The 14,779-nt window shown below is 41.7% G+C and overlaps 1 pseudogene; it reads left to right on the forward strand.

The window, feature by feature from the left end:
- Positions 1–2,007: 2,007 nt before the first annotated feature.
- Positions 2,008–2,132, forward strand: LOC118944166 (annotated as a pseudogene).
- The last annotated feature ends 12,647 nt before the right edge of the window (positions 2,133–14,779 follow it).

Consider the following 14,779-nt stretch of genomic DNA (forward strand, 5'->3'; position numbering starts at 1 on the left):
TCCCATCCAAAACACAGCACCCTGCCCTGGGGCATTGGATATTTTCTAAGCCTCCTACTGGCCCTCCAACACCACTTCCAGCAGTATATGGTCTCCCATCCAGGGACTGACCAGGACCAACCCTGCTTAGCTTCAGAAGCAAGCCAGCAGTGGTATGCAGGGTGGTATGCTGCCGGCTAATGCAGAACAGTATGTACTGTCATAGACATAATCCATCTTCTGACTAATACAACCAAAAGAGCTCAATGCATTCTTATACAAAACTAGCATGATCTAACGTGAGAAAACAACACACAATTTGTGTAGCTAACATGTAAACTATTAGAGCCATAGCTAAGATAATTATTTCATCAATCTAGAAAATAATTATATAAATGTTTCAAACTTCACCAGAATAAACTTCCACAACATGAGATAAGTAGTTAAAGAATAAGTTACGTGTAGAGCTGTTACAGTGACCGTATTACCGCTACACCGGCGGTCACGAGAAATGAAGGCAGTCAAATTCCACATGACCGTTCAGCCATGGTAATTAGGCTTCACCAAGCTCTGATGCTGCTGATGATCATTAGTAGCCTACCAAACTTGTTAACTGTCTGGTACTCAGCACTCTATTGTCCCTTTAATCACTCTGACATTGCAAATGTGATCTAAAATCTAATCAATCACTTAATGAGAGCCCTGCTCATGTTGAGCAACATTTTTATAGGCTATACAATTGTGTGAGAAAAGTTTTGATATCCTCTATTACAAAGAGGAGGATCCCATCAGCTTTCTATAGGCTAGGCCTACTATAGTTATTTCTCAACTTATTAAAACCTCTTGAAGCTAGGGGGCACTATTTTTATGGTTGGAAAAATAATGTTCCCAAAGTAAACAGCCTATTTCTCAGGACCAGATGCTAGAATATGCATATAATTGGCAGCTTGGGATAGAAAACACTCTAAAGTTTCCAAAACTGTAAAAATATTGTCTGTGAGTATAACAGAACTGATATTGCAGGCGAAAGCCTGAGAAAAATCCAATCAGGAAGTGACTCTTATTTTGAACCCCCTGTGTTTCTATGCATCCCTATTGCCCATTGAAAGGGATATCAACCAGATTCCTTTTTCTATTGCTTCCCTAAGGTGTCTACAGCCTTTAGACATAGTTTCAGGCTTTTATTTTGAAGAATGAGCGTGAACGACCACATTGCGTAAGTGGACAAGTGGGGGCTCTCAGAGTGATTTGTGCGCAAAAGAGAGAGGCAGCCATTGTTACTCCCGGTCCTAGTGGAAAGCCAACTGTCCCGGTTGATATATTATTGAATAGATATTTGAAAAACACCTTGAGGATTGATTATAAAAAACGTTTGACATGTTTCTGTGTACATTATGGATATAATTTGGATTTTTTTTGTCTGCGTTGTCGTGACCGCAGTTTCCGGGTGGATTTCTCAACCAAACGTGAAGAACAAACGGAGGTATTTCGGCTATAAAAATAATCTTTATGGAACAAAATGAACATTTGCTGTCTAACTGGGAGTCTCGTGAGTGAAAACATCCGAAGCTCATCAAAGGTAAACAATTTCATTTGATTGATTTTCTGATTTTCGTGACCAAGTTGTCTGCTGCTAGCTGTACATAATGCTATGCTAGGCTATCGATAAACTTACACAAATGCATTTCTTGCTTTGGCTGTAAAGCATAATTTCAAAATCTGAGATGACAGGATGATTAACAAAAGGCTAAGCTGTGTTTCACTATATTTCACATGGATATGAATATTTTCTAGTAATATTTTTTGTCCGTTGCATTATGCTAATTAGTGTCAGTTGATGACAATTCACCCGGATCCGGGAGAGGTAGTTCTAGTACTGCATATTAGTACTGTAGTACTGTATGCAGAAAGGAAAGCTGCTTATATAAAACCGCCAGCAGGGGGAGATAAACAAACCCAAATGGAAATAAACACTCATGTAACAGAACAGTGAATATTCATTTATATTTAAAGTTAGGGATTGAACCTCCATTCTTGGCATGCACACTGTTCATCTGTACTCATGTTTGTGTGTGTTAACAAGTCCAGTGCTATGTCTTCGGTGCCAGAATGTTCCCCGTCTTCTGGTTCTATCCTCAATCGCTGGGACATTCTCACATCATGCTGCTGTAGCCTGTATATTATGTCTTGTTGTGTTGTTAATTAGACACTGCACATTGTCAGAATCTTGTTAGAGTCAAACTTTTCTTTCCTCCTCTGTCTGTGTGTAGACGTGTGAGATCTGCCAGAAGCCGTTTCAGATGTACTGGGAAGAGGAGGAAGAGAAGTGGCACCTGAGGGATGACGAGAGAGATGACGAGAAGATGGTTGTTCACTACAGAGATCACTCGTAGCACGAGCATGTAAAATAATTATTTTAATAATGGAATGTACAGATGGTAATTCTAATCAAATTTGATGTTTATGTCTTAATATGTTTCTACAGATATATCATCCTTTGTGTTTTGAAGATTACAAACATTTAAGTATCAGTTTACACGCTTGATCTTTGTTTTTGTTTGGTCTGTGAAATTAAGTCTTTCAAATATTTCTACGCCTCTTGCTGATCATATTTTTTCCTCCTTTTGTCGTTGGTCTCTCTTCACCCATAAAGTGTGAGGCCAATGAGTAGCGTGAGGACACTTCCTGCTGCGCTGCAGTGAAACAAGAAGTTAAGGCTTTGTTGTCGGGGAGCCTGGTGGTGAGGCTCACAATAAAACCATGCTGCTTTCTCTTTTTCTTTTCTCTTTTACGGGCTGCTCTCATCCGTACGTACTGACTGCAGGAATGTCCACAAGAGAAATTGCCAGAGGATTGAAGGTTAATTTCTTTACCATTAGCCACCACTATCTTTGTTTTAGAAAATTTGGTAGTACGTCCAACTGGACTCACAACAACAGACCAAGTGTAACCACCCCATCCCAGGACCTCCACATCCGGCTTCTTCACCTGCGGCGTCGTCTCAGACCAGCCACCCGGACAACTGATGAAACTGTGGGTTTTCACAACCAAATAATTTCTGCACAAACTTTCAGAAACCGTATCAGGGAAGCTCATCTGGGTGCTCGTCATCCTCACCAGGGTCTTGACCTGACTGCAGTTCGGCGTCGTAACTGACTTCAGTGGGCAAATACTCACCATCGATGGCCACTGGCATGCTGGAGAAGTGTGCTTTTTACGGCTGAATCCCGGTTTCAACCTTACCAGGCAAATGGCAGACAGCGTATATCCATTGCGTGGGCGAGCAGTTTGCTGATGTCAACGTTGTGAGCAGAGTGTCCCATGGGGGCAGTGGGGTTATGGTTTGGGCAGGTATAAGCTAGGGACAACGAAAAAACAATTTTGAATGCACAGAGATACTGTGACGAGGTCCTGAGGCCCATTGTTGTGCCATTCATCCGATCCTGGAACGACGTGTACGACAGTTTGTTCCACTTCCTGCCAAAATCCAACAACTTCGCACAGCCCAGAGGAGTGGGACAACATTCCACAGGCCACAATCAACAGCCAGATCAACTCTATACAAAGCAGATGTCGTGCTGCTTGAGGCGAATGGTGGTCACAAATAGTGTTCATGCCAGATACTATGACCAACAGATGCATATCTGTGTTCCCTGTCATGTGAAATCCATAGATTAGGGCCTAATGAATTCATTTACACTGATTTCCTTATGAACTGTAACTCAGTAGAATCTTTGACATTGTTGCATGTTGCGTTTATATGTGGTAAATTAATTTGAAAATAAGCAGTTTAGTTTATTAATTTATCGATGGTTTAAGTTTACAATAGGTAAGGAGGAATAACATTTAGACCTTTACACTGCTGTGTACATACAACAAGACATAGCTAGCAACTAACGTTTCTACACAGTTGTCTGTGATCCTGGTTTACAATCACATTGTTGGAAATCTTAAATACATTATTTGCAGAAGTTTGAGAAACAATAGCAATTTTGTTTGGTAAAAAACACTCAATATTCAATAAAAATAAATCTGACAGTTTGTTTGTATGAACAGTGATTGGTGTGGCTTTCTGTATTGCGTCTCCCTGGTTCCTCCTACCCCTTTTACAAAGTTAGCTTTTTAATGATTTTGTCACCTTGGGGCTTGAATACCAAATAAAGTTCTCTAGAATTAGTTTGTCTTTTATTTTCTGTGATCTTAGATCATTTTATTTCCACTGAATATCTAGCATCTGCCATTAAACCTATGGATTGGGTAGGATTTCTTTCTGAGTAACGTGTATGTCTCAGAGACAGTATACTGAGGCTGCGTTTACAAAGGCAGCCGATTTCTGATATTTTTTTAACTAACGGTCACATCAGATCTTTTTCAGAGTGAATATATCAATTGGACTGCTTGTGTTGCAGCAGGCTGGGAGCCTGAGGCCCTCCTCTGGCCCAGGGGTCCATGGTTCCGATCTGGAAGCACACTTTTCCCTGTGCTCAGAGGGCACTTTCGGTATGGCAGTTTAGCTAAAGCTGAGCCCAAAAGGACCATTCCCATAGATCTCCCCATAGAGAAGTCAAATTTTCCTCTTCTCTTCTGTTAAACTGCAGTACTAAATAAGACACTTTCATTATCACCTTTGTACCAAAAATATCCGTATAATTTTTTCCAGTAATTGTTATGAAGGCCTTTTGTTTTCTCACTCACTGCCGAAGATATTAGAGCGACTGCCCCTAAAAAGCAACTAATCCCTTTGAAAACAACCTGTAGCATCGATTTAAATCAATCATTTATTCTAGTGTCAACATTTACTACAAGTGTAAATATGTAATGTGTAATGCACTTAGATTATTCTGTATAACGAAAAGTGCTTTACAAATGTAATAAATTATTATTAAATAGGACAATTTTGGTCATAATGTCAGTTTCTTCTAAAACAGAGTTTGGAAGCTGAGTGCGTCACAATGAGTAAATTGAAGTTGGGTTTGGATTGCAATTGTCAACAATTCGTGCCCCCTTTTGGCAAGCACTACATGCAAATCGCCCCTCCTACCACTTTGCTTCCCTTCATTGAATGGGGGTACTCCATTGTTTCATCACCCCCAACTTGTTTAATTAAAGTATCACGGCCGAGACTGAATAGCCTTATACGGATTGACCACAGCCAACTATGGTTTGCATGCCCTGCCGAAGGACCCTAGTACACTACCATGCGAAATAGGTGGTTGGAGTTTGTTGGTCCCCAATGGTGGTGAGTATACGTGTAGCTAGACCATAGACTGAAGGCTGTGTATCTGGTTATGTAAACACTACTGTTATTCATCCTACTTCAATTATTTATTAATGGGGCTTGGAAGCAAGAGTTGCCACTTTATATCTTCAACATAGTATTTATTATTATTAGTGGGGCTTGCGAAGCAAGAGCCCACACTTAAATCTTCAACATACTTATTAAGTGCACGCAAAGCAATGCACAACTGTAGATTTCTTACATACTTACATACATACTATATTATTAGGTGTGACTTGCGAAGCAAAAGTCCCGACTTTGAATCTTCGTCATACTTCTGACTTTTTAGGTAGGACTTGCGAAGCAAAACTCCCAACTTTAAATCTTCGACTTTTTAGGTGGGAACCGCTCATTATTACGCACACCTGTCACCATCGTTACGCGCACCAGCGCCTCATCAGACTCACTTGGACTCCATTACCTCCCTGATTACCTTCCCTATATTTGTAACTCCCATTGGTTCTTTCTCTACACTTTACTGTTTCTGTTCCAGTGATCATGTCTGTACTCTACCTGTGTTTCTTGTTTTGTTCTATGTTCATTTAGTTATTAAAACCTTTCTAGGGCAGGCGTTCCGCTAGCGGAAACCCTCGACAACATTCCGCTGAAAATATTTTTGGGAAATATGTAACTTTCACACATTAACAAGTCCAATACAGCAAATGAAAGATAAACTTCTTGTTAATCTACCCATTGTGTCCGATTTAAAAAATGCTTTACAGCGAAAGCACAACATGTTAGATAACCGCCAAGTCAAAAAAACACAGCCATTTTTCCAGCCAAAGATAGGAGTCACAAAAAGCAGAAATATAGATAAAATTAATCACGAACCTTTGATGATCTTCATCAGATGACACTCAAAGGACATCATGTTACACAATACATGTATGTTTTGTTCGATAATGTGCATATTTATATTTACATATTTATATCCAGAAATATAAGTTTACATTATTGGCACGTTACATGCAGTAATATTTTGATTCCAAAACATCTGGTGATTTTGCAGAAATACTCATAATAAGCATTGATAAAAGAGACAAGTGTTATTCACAGAATTAAAGATAGACTTCTCCTTAACTTGTTATGGTTGCAATCCCAATATCGGGATAAGTGTCATCAACAACCGTTGAATAGCATAGCGCTACATACAATAAATATTACTATAAATATTTATATTCATGAAATCACAAGTGCAATATAGGAAAACACAGCCTAGCCTTTTGTTAATCCACCTGTCGTGTCAGATTTTGAAATTATGCTTTACAGCGAAAGCAATCCAAGATTTTGTGTAAGTTTATCGATCGCACGATAAAACATTAAGTACACTTAGCATCAGGTAGCTCGGTCATGAAAATCAGAAAAGCAATCAAATTAATCGTTTACCTTTGATGATCTTTGGATATTTTCACTCACAAGACTCCCAGTTACACAACAAATGTTCCTTTTGTTCCATAAAGATTATTTTTAGATCCAAAATACCTTTGTTTGTTCGTCGCGTTATGATCAGAAATCCACAGGAAAGAGCGGTCACGACAACGCAGACGAAAATTCCAAATAGTTTCTATAATGTCCACAGAAACATGTCAAACGTTTTTCATAATCAATCCTCAGGTTGTTTTAAAAATATATAATCGATAATATATCAACCGCAAATGTCTTTCACAGTAGGAGAGGGAAAAGCAATACCTATCCAAACTCTGTTGCGCAAGCAAAACTCATGTGACCACTTGACGCAATGTTATCGTTCTGGCTCATTTTTCAAAATGAAAGCATGAAACTATGTCTGAAGTCTGTTGACACCTTGAGGAAGTGATAGGAAATGGAATCTGGTTCATATCCCTTTAAATGGAGCAAAGGGAGGCTATGGAACATGGAGTTTTCAAAATAGAAGCCACTTCCTTTTTTGATTTTCCTCAGGGTTTCGCCTGCAATATCAGTTCTGTTATACTCACAAACAATATTTTGACAGTTTTGGAAACTTTACAGTGTTTTCTATCCAATACTAATAATAATATGCATATATTAGCAACTGAGACTGGAGCTGGCCGTTTACAATGGGCACCTTTTCATCCAAGCTACTCAATACTGCCCCTGCAGTCATAAAAAGTTAATGCAACCGCTGTGTCAGATTTTAAAAAAACTTTACGGAAAAAGCATAATCTGAGAACGGCGCTCAAAGCCCAATCCAGCCAGAGAAATATCCGCCATTTTGGAGTCAACAGAAGTTAGAAATAACACTATAAATATTCACTTACCTTTGATGATCTTCATCAGAAGGCACTCCCAGGAATCCCAGTTTGACAATAAATGACTGATTTGTTCCATAAATGTCCATAAAGTCCATAATTTATGTCCAAATAGCCACTTTTTGTTAGCGTGTTCAGCCCAGTAATCCATCTTCATGAGGTGCGAGAACTTCATCCAGACAAAAACTCGAAAAGTTCTGTTACAGGTCGTAGAAACAAGTCAAACAATGTATGGAATCAATCTTTAGGATGTTTTTAACATAAAACATCAATAATGTTCCAACCGGAGAATTCCTATGTCTGAAGAAAAGCACTGGAACGAGAGCTAACTCTGTTGGGAGCGCGTGTCACGAGCCTGAGACACTCTGCCAGACCATTGACCCAAACAGGTCTCATGAGCCTCTCCTTTATAGCAGAAGCCTGAAACAAGTTTCTAAAGACGGTTGACATCTAGTGGCAGCCGTAGGAAGTGCAACTTGACTCCATAGACACTGTGTATTTGGTAGGCCAAGCTTTGAAAAACTACAAACCTCAGATTTCCCTCAGGTTTTTGCCTGCTATATGAGTTCTGTTATACTCACAGACATCATTCAAACTGTTTTAGAAACTTCAGAGTGTTTTCCATCCAATACTACTAATAATATGCATATATTAGCATCAGAGTAGGAGGCAGTTCACTCGGGGCATGCTATTCATCCAAAAGTGAAAATGCTGCCCCCTATCCCAAAAGACTTAAATACACTTCCTGAACTGGCTTCCCGACTCCCAGCATACACGTTACAGAATAACGCTTCACCAAAGGGACGCATCAGGGAGTGTTTTTTTGTTTTTTTTTAGTGTAGGTGACGTAGGGTTCAGGTGTCGCTACCGGAGCACTCAGGGATACCTCAGCTGGCTAGTCAGGCTTCCATGCCTCTGCCGACACGTCAGTTTGACAAGACCCGGTTGGCCCGTCAAGCATCTATTGCTGAGTCTACCGAGGATGCCTCAGCTGGCTCGACAGGTTCACAAGACTTGGTAAGCGCGACATGCTCCCATGATTCAGCTGGTTCAGGGAGTATATTTATTAAATTCAGTCCTTGAACTTGCTTCCCGACTCCCAGCGTGCACTTTACAAAGTCACAAAAACTTAGTGTATTTAATCTTCCTCTACATTTCTGCTATTCAAATTTGGCATTCGAACAAAAATATATTCTACCAATAAAAATGTACAGGTGTTTCTCAGAGTTTAGAGTGACAAAAAGCAGTTAGCTAACGGAAACTAGTCGTCGCAGGTTCCTACTTCACAGGAGAGGCATTTGAACTTAATTTTTTTTTTTATCAATGCGTTTTTTTGGGCAGAAATGCCTTCTGGAACATGAACTTTAATGTGCCTTGTGTATGCCATCTGTAAATGCAAATACAATTGTTAAATTACGAGCCAAGTTGGTTTAGCCACAGAAAGAGACAGGAACCTTCCCAACTACAGTGCCTTGCAAAAGTACTCACCCCCTTGGCGTTTTTCCTATTTTGTTGGATTACAACCTGTAATTTAACTAACCTCCAGACGAGCTTCAATGCCATACAACTCTCCTTCCGTGGCCCCCAACTGCTCTTAAATGCAAGTAAAACCAAATGCATGCTCTTCAACCGAGCACCGCCCGCACCTGCCCACCCATCCAGCATCACTACTCTGGACAGCTCTGACTTAGAATATGCGGATAACTACAAATACCTAGGTGTCTGGTTAGACTGTAGACTCACATTAAGCATCTCCAATCCAAAATGTAATTTAGAATCGGCTTCCTATTTCGCAACAAAGCATCCTTCTAAACATACCTTCGTAAAACTGACCATCCTACCGGTCCTTGACTTCGGCGATGTCATTTATAAAATAGTATCCAACACTCTACTCAACAAATTGGATGCGGTCTATCACAGTGCCATCCGTTTTGTCACCAAACCCCATATACTACCCACCACTGCGACCTGTACGCTCTCATTGGCAGGCCCTCGCTTGACTCTCGTCGCCAAACCCACTGGCTCCAGGTCATCGTCAAGTCTCTGCTAGGTAAAGCCCCGCCTTATCGCAGTTCACTGGTCACCATAGCAGCACCCACTCGTAACACGTGCTCCAGCAGGTATATCTCACTGGTCACCCCCAAAGCCAATTCCTCCTTTGGCTGCCTTTCCTTCCAGTTCTCTGCTACCAATGACTGGAACGAACTGCAAAAAATCACTGAAGCTGGAGACTCATATCTCCCTCACTAGCTTTAAGCACCAGCTGTCAGAGCAGCTCACAGATCACTGCACCTGTACATAGCCCATCTGTAAACAGCCCATCTATCTACCTCATCCCCAAACTGTATTTATTTATTTATCTTGCTCCTTTGCACCCCAGTATCTCTACTTGCACATTCATCTCCTGCACATCTACCATTCCAGTGTTTAATTGCTATATTGTAAATACTTCACCACCATGGCCTATTTATTGCCTTAACTCCCTGTTATTATCTCATTTGCACATGCTGTTTATAGACATTTTGTTTTCTATTGTGTTATTGACTGTATATTTGTTTATTCCATGTGTAACTCTATGTGTAGCACTGCTTTGCTTTATCTTGGCCAGGCCGCAGTTGCAAATGAGAACTTGTTCTCATCTAGCCTACCTGGTTAAATAAAAATATAAAATAAAAATAAATTGTCCAGGAAATTGTCTAAAAGGGATTGAATTTGTTGTTGGCTAATTGTTTTTATTCTACACTACATTCCTTCCATCTATATAATTTCTTAATATTACTCAGTTCAGATCTACAGTACTACTGCTAAGAGATGAGCTATAGGTGTACCTACCATACGAGTCGACTCGAAGCCTACCATTGACACTGTACATAGCGTGTGGCAGACCTGCAATAGTTGTGACCCATATTTGTTGGTTGTCATAGTTGTGCCTAGGGGGGCACAAGGGGGAGGGAATGCTGTCACCTACAGCCAGGTGTTTGTCCCTCTGTGTGCTGAGGATGTCAGGTTCTTGTCCGGTTCTGGCATTTAGGTCGCCACAGACTAGTACATGTCCCTGGGCCTGGAAATTATTGATTTTCCCCTCCAGGATGGAGAAGCTGTCTTCATTAAAGTATGAGGAATCTAGTGGGGAATATAGGTAGCACACAGGATGACATTTTCTCTTAAGATCATTTCCTTTTGAATTTCTAGCCAAATGTTCCTGTTTTGATTAATTTAATGGAGTGAGTTTGGTCAAATCAAATCAAATGTATTTATATAGTCCTTCGTACATGAGCTGATATCTCAAAGTGCTGTACAGAAACCCAGCCTAAAACCCCAAACAGCAAGCAATGCAGGTGTAGAAGCACGGTGGCTAGGAAAAACTCCCTAGAAAGGCCAAAACCTCGGAAGAAACCTAGAGAGGAACCAGGCTATGTGGGGTGGCCAGTCTTCTTCTGGCTGTGCCGGGTGGAGATTATAACAGAACATGGCCAAGATGTTCAAATGTTCATAAATGACCAGCATGGTCCAATAATAATAAGGCAGAACAGTTGAAACTGGAGCAGCAGCACGGCCAGGTGTACTGGGGACAGCAAGGAGTCATCATGTCAGGTAGTCCTGAGGCATGGTCCTAGGGCTCAGGGGGGGGGGGCGCCAACCCAGACAGGATGATCACATCAGTGACTCAACCCACCCAGGTGACGCACCCCTCCCAGGGACGGTATGAGAGAGCCCCAGTAAGCCAGTGACTCAGCCCCTGTAATAGGGTTAGAGGCAGAGAATCCCAGTGGAAAGAGGGGAACCGGCCAGGCAGAGACAGCAAGGGCGGTTCGTTGCTCCAGAGCCTTTCCGTTCACCTTCCCACTCCTGGGCCAGACTACACTCAATCATATGACCCACTGAAGAGATGAGTCTTCAGTAAAGACTTAAAGGTTGAGACCGAGTTTGCGTCTCTGACATGGGTAGGCAGACCGTTCCATAAAAATTGAGCTCTATAGGAGAAAGCCCTGCCTCCAGCTGTTTGCTTAGAAATTCTAGGGACAATTAGGAGGCCTGCGTCTTGTGACCGTAACGTACGTGTAGGTATGTACGGCAGGACCAAATCAGAGAGATAGGTAGGAGCAAGCCCATGCAATGCTTTGTAGGTTAGCAGTAAAACCTTGATATCAGCCCTTGCTTTGACAGGAAGCCAGTGTAGGGAGGCTAGTACTGGAGTAATATGATCAATTTTTTTGTTTCTAGTCAGGATTCTAGCAGCCGTATTTAGCACTAACTGAAGTTTATTTAGTGCTTTATCCGGGTAGCCGGAAAGTAGAGCATTGCAGTAGTCTAACCTAGAAGTGACAAAAGCATGGATTAATTTTTCTGCATCATTTTTGGACAGAAAGTTTCTGATTTTTGCAATGTTACGTAGATGGAAAAAAGCTGTCCTTGAAATGGTCTTGATATGTACTTCAAAAGAGAGATCAGGGTCCAGAGTAACGCTGAGGTCCTTCACAGTTTTATTTGAGACGACTGTACAACCATTAAGATTAATTGTCAGATTCAACAGAAGATCTCTTTGTTTCTTGGGACCTAGAACAAGCATCTCTGTTTTGTCCGAGTTTAAAAGTAGAAAGTTTGCAGCCATCCACTTCCTTATGTCTGAAACACATGCTTCTAGCGAGGGCAATTTTGGGGCTCCACCATGTTTCATTGAAATGTACAGCTGTGTGTCATCCGCATAGCAGTGAAAGTTAACATTATGTTTTTGAATGACATCCCCAAGAGGTAAAATATATAGTGAAAACAATAGTGGTCCTAAAACGGAACCTTGAGGAACACCGAAATTTACAGTTGATTTGTCAGAGGACAAACCATTCACAGAGACAAACTGATATCTTTCCGACAGATAAGATATAAACCAGGCCAGAACTTGTCCGTGTAGATCAATTTGGGTTTCCAATCTCTCCAAAAGAATGTGGTGATCGATGGTATCAAAAGCAGCACTATGGTCTAGGAGCACGAGGACAGATGCAGAGCCTCGGTCTGATGCCATTAAAAGGTAATTTACCACCTTCACAAGTGCAGTCTCAGTGCTATGATGGGGTCTAAAACCAGACTGAAGCATTTCATATAATGTTTGTCTTCAGGAAGGCAGTGAGTTGCTGCGCAACAGCCTTTTCTAAAATTTTTGAGAGGAATGGAAGATTCGATATAGGCCTCTAGTTTTTTATATTTTCTGGGTCAAGGTTTGGCTTTTTCAAGAGAGGCTTTATTACTGCCACTTTTAGTGAGTTTGGTACACATCCTGTGGATAGAGAGCCGTTTATTATGTTCAACATAGGAGGGCCAAGCACAGGAAGCAGCTCTTTCAGTAGTTTAGTTGGAATAGGGTCCAGTATGCAGCTTGAAGGTTTAGAGGCCATGATTATTTTCATCATTGTGTCGTCAGGAGGGCTATCAGGGTGGCTGACGGGGGGTTGCTCCGAGGGGACTTGGGGTTCTTAATTTGTCTGTCCTCCCGTGATGTCGACGTGGTCAGGGTCTGGGGTGGACTGTTCTGCTGTGGTGTCGAGACTTTTGTCGGGAGCTGAGGTGGGCTGTTCTGCTGGCTTCTTTGCAGGGGTGGCCACCTCTCTAGTGGGTTGTTCTCTGTTACATGTCATCCCCCTCACCCTCTCCTCCAGCAGTCTGATCCTCTCCTCTGGTGCTCTGTTCTTCTCATGCTTCTGCTTTTTCTCCTGTTGAATTTGTCTCACCGCAGTCCAGAGTGCAGATATGTCTCTCTCCAGCTCTGGTTAAGGGGGTGTTGTTGTGAAGGACTGTTGTCTGGGTCTGTGCTGACGAGTGTAATCACCTGCTGTTCCAGCTCCACCTGCCTTACCTCCAGCTGGGTAAATGTATCTTTCATTTCAATGAGGGAGTAGAACTCTGTGCTGGGGGGTTGACATTCTGCTTGGGGTTGCTCGTCTGTGGGGTTATATAATGAAGAGGTCTGGTTTGACCCACTCAGGGTGGGAGGTATCTTTCTCAAGGGAGAGCTTCTCCTGCTTAGCTTGGACACGACAGTGTGCTCTATCGAGGGGAGCTGCTGCTGAATGTGACTCACAACTTTCACAGTGTGTAAGAAGCAGAAGAAGCAGAAGTGAAAGCAGTTCAGTGACTCAACTTCCTGTGAGGAGCAAAGATGCAGTTAGAGAGAAGAGACAAATGTTTCTACACACCATGAAATACTGTTTGTTTTCTCTCAGATAATTGACTGAGCTTGCCTGATGCTATGGAAGCCAATGGAATCGTCCCAAAATGTCAGATCCCTACGGAACTTTCATTATGCACACCTGGCCCCTATTCCCAGTGATTAGTAATTGTATAAGTGTGCCCTTGGTTTACCAGTGTCCTGTCGATTATTGTTACAATGTCCATTGGTGTGTGTGAGTACCTGTGCTGTGTGTTCTGGTTTTTATGCCATTGTGGATTGTGCAGATGATTATAGGTCTCCTCCCGTGGGTGTGTGTTATTTATTCGAGGTACTCCTCGCTCTTTTGTTTGGGTTTCAACCCTGTGTTTTGTATAGTGTTTGTTTGGTCTTTGTCCCCGTGCCTTTACACAGCACTCCATAATTTGGGTAAGAAATAAAAAAACTCTTATGCATTCCTGCGCCTGTCTCCCGACCCAACATGACACAAAAGTGCAATCCAAGGCCCATAGTCATAAAGCCTGCCCCAATGGACTGCACATTTTTGTTCCTGACCAGTACTTATACACCTGCTTCAACTAATCAACCGCTTGATGATTAGTCGAGATTAATTAAATAACCTAAATAAAACAGTGTTTAAAATATTATTATGATCCTAGCAGAAATATACTTTGGGGACTTTGCATTGTAATGCCATTAGTTTGTTGAATATTTTCAAGTATCTAGTTTGATCATTCATCCATGCACTGTTGATTCATTGGAGTTGAATAAACGTGTTACCTCCATTAGGTCTGCAGTTCAGTGCGTTACAGAATAGGGCTTCACTATCCTTCTCCTGCCCCAGCAGAGAAGCAGTGGAGCTCTTGACATGTTTTGACAGATAGGGCCTGTAGCAGTGCCGTTTAAGATTAGGGAGGATTCAAATAGTTTTATGAGCACGGTGTCACACCCTGATCTCTTTCACCTGTCTTGTGCTTGTCTCCACCCCTCACCAGGTGTCTCCCATCTCCCCCCATTATCCCCTGTGTATTTATACCTGCATTTTCAGTTTGTCTGTTGCCAGTTCGTCTTATTTTGTCAGGTCTTACCAGTGTGTTTCACTTGTTCTGACGG

Source organism: Oncorhynchus mykiss, chromosome 2, assembly GCF_013265735.2.
Source record: "Oncorhynchus mykiss isolate Arlee chromosome 2, USDA_OmykA_1.1, whole genome shotgun sequence".
NCBI lineage: Eukaryota > Metazoa > Chordata > Actinopteri > Salmoniformes > Salmonidae > Oncorhynchus > Oncorhynchus mykiss.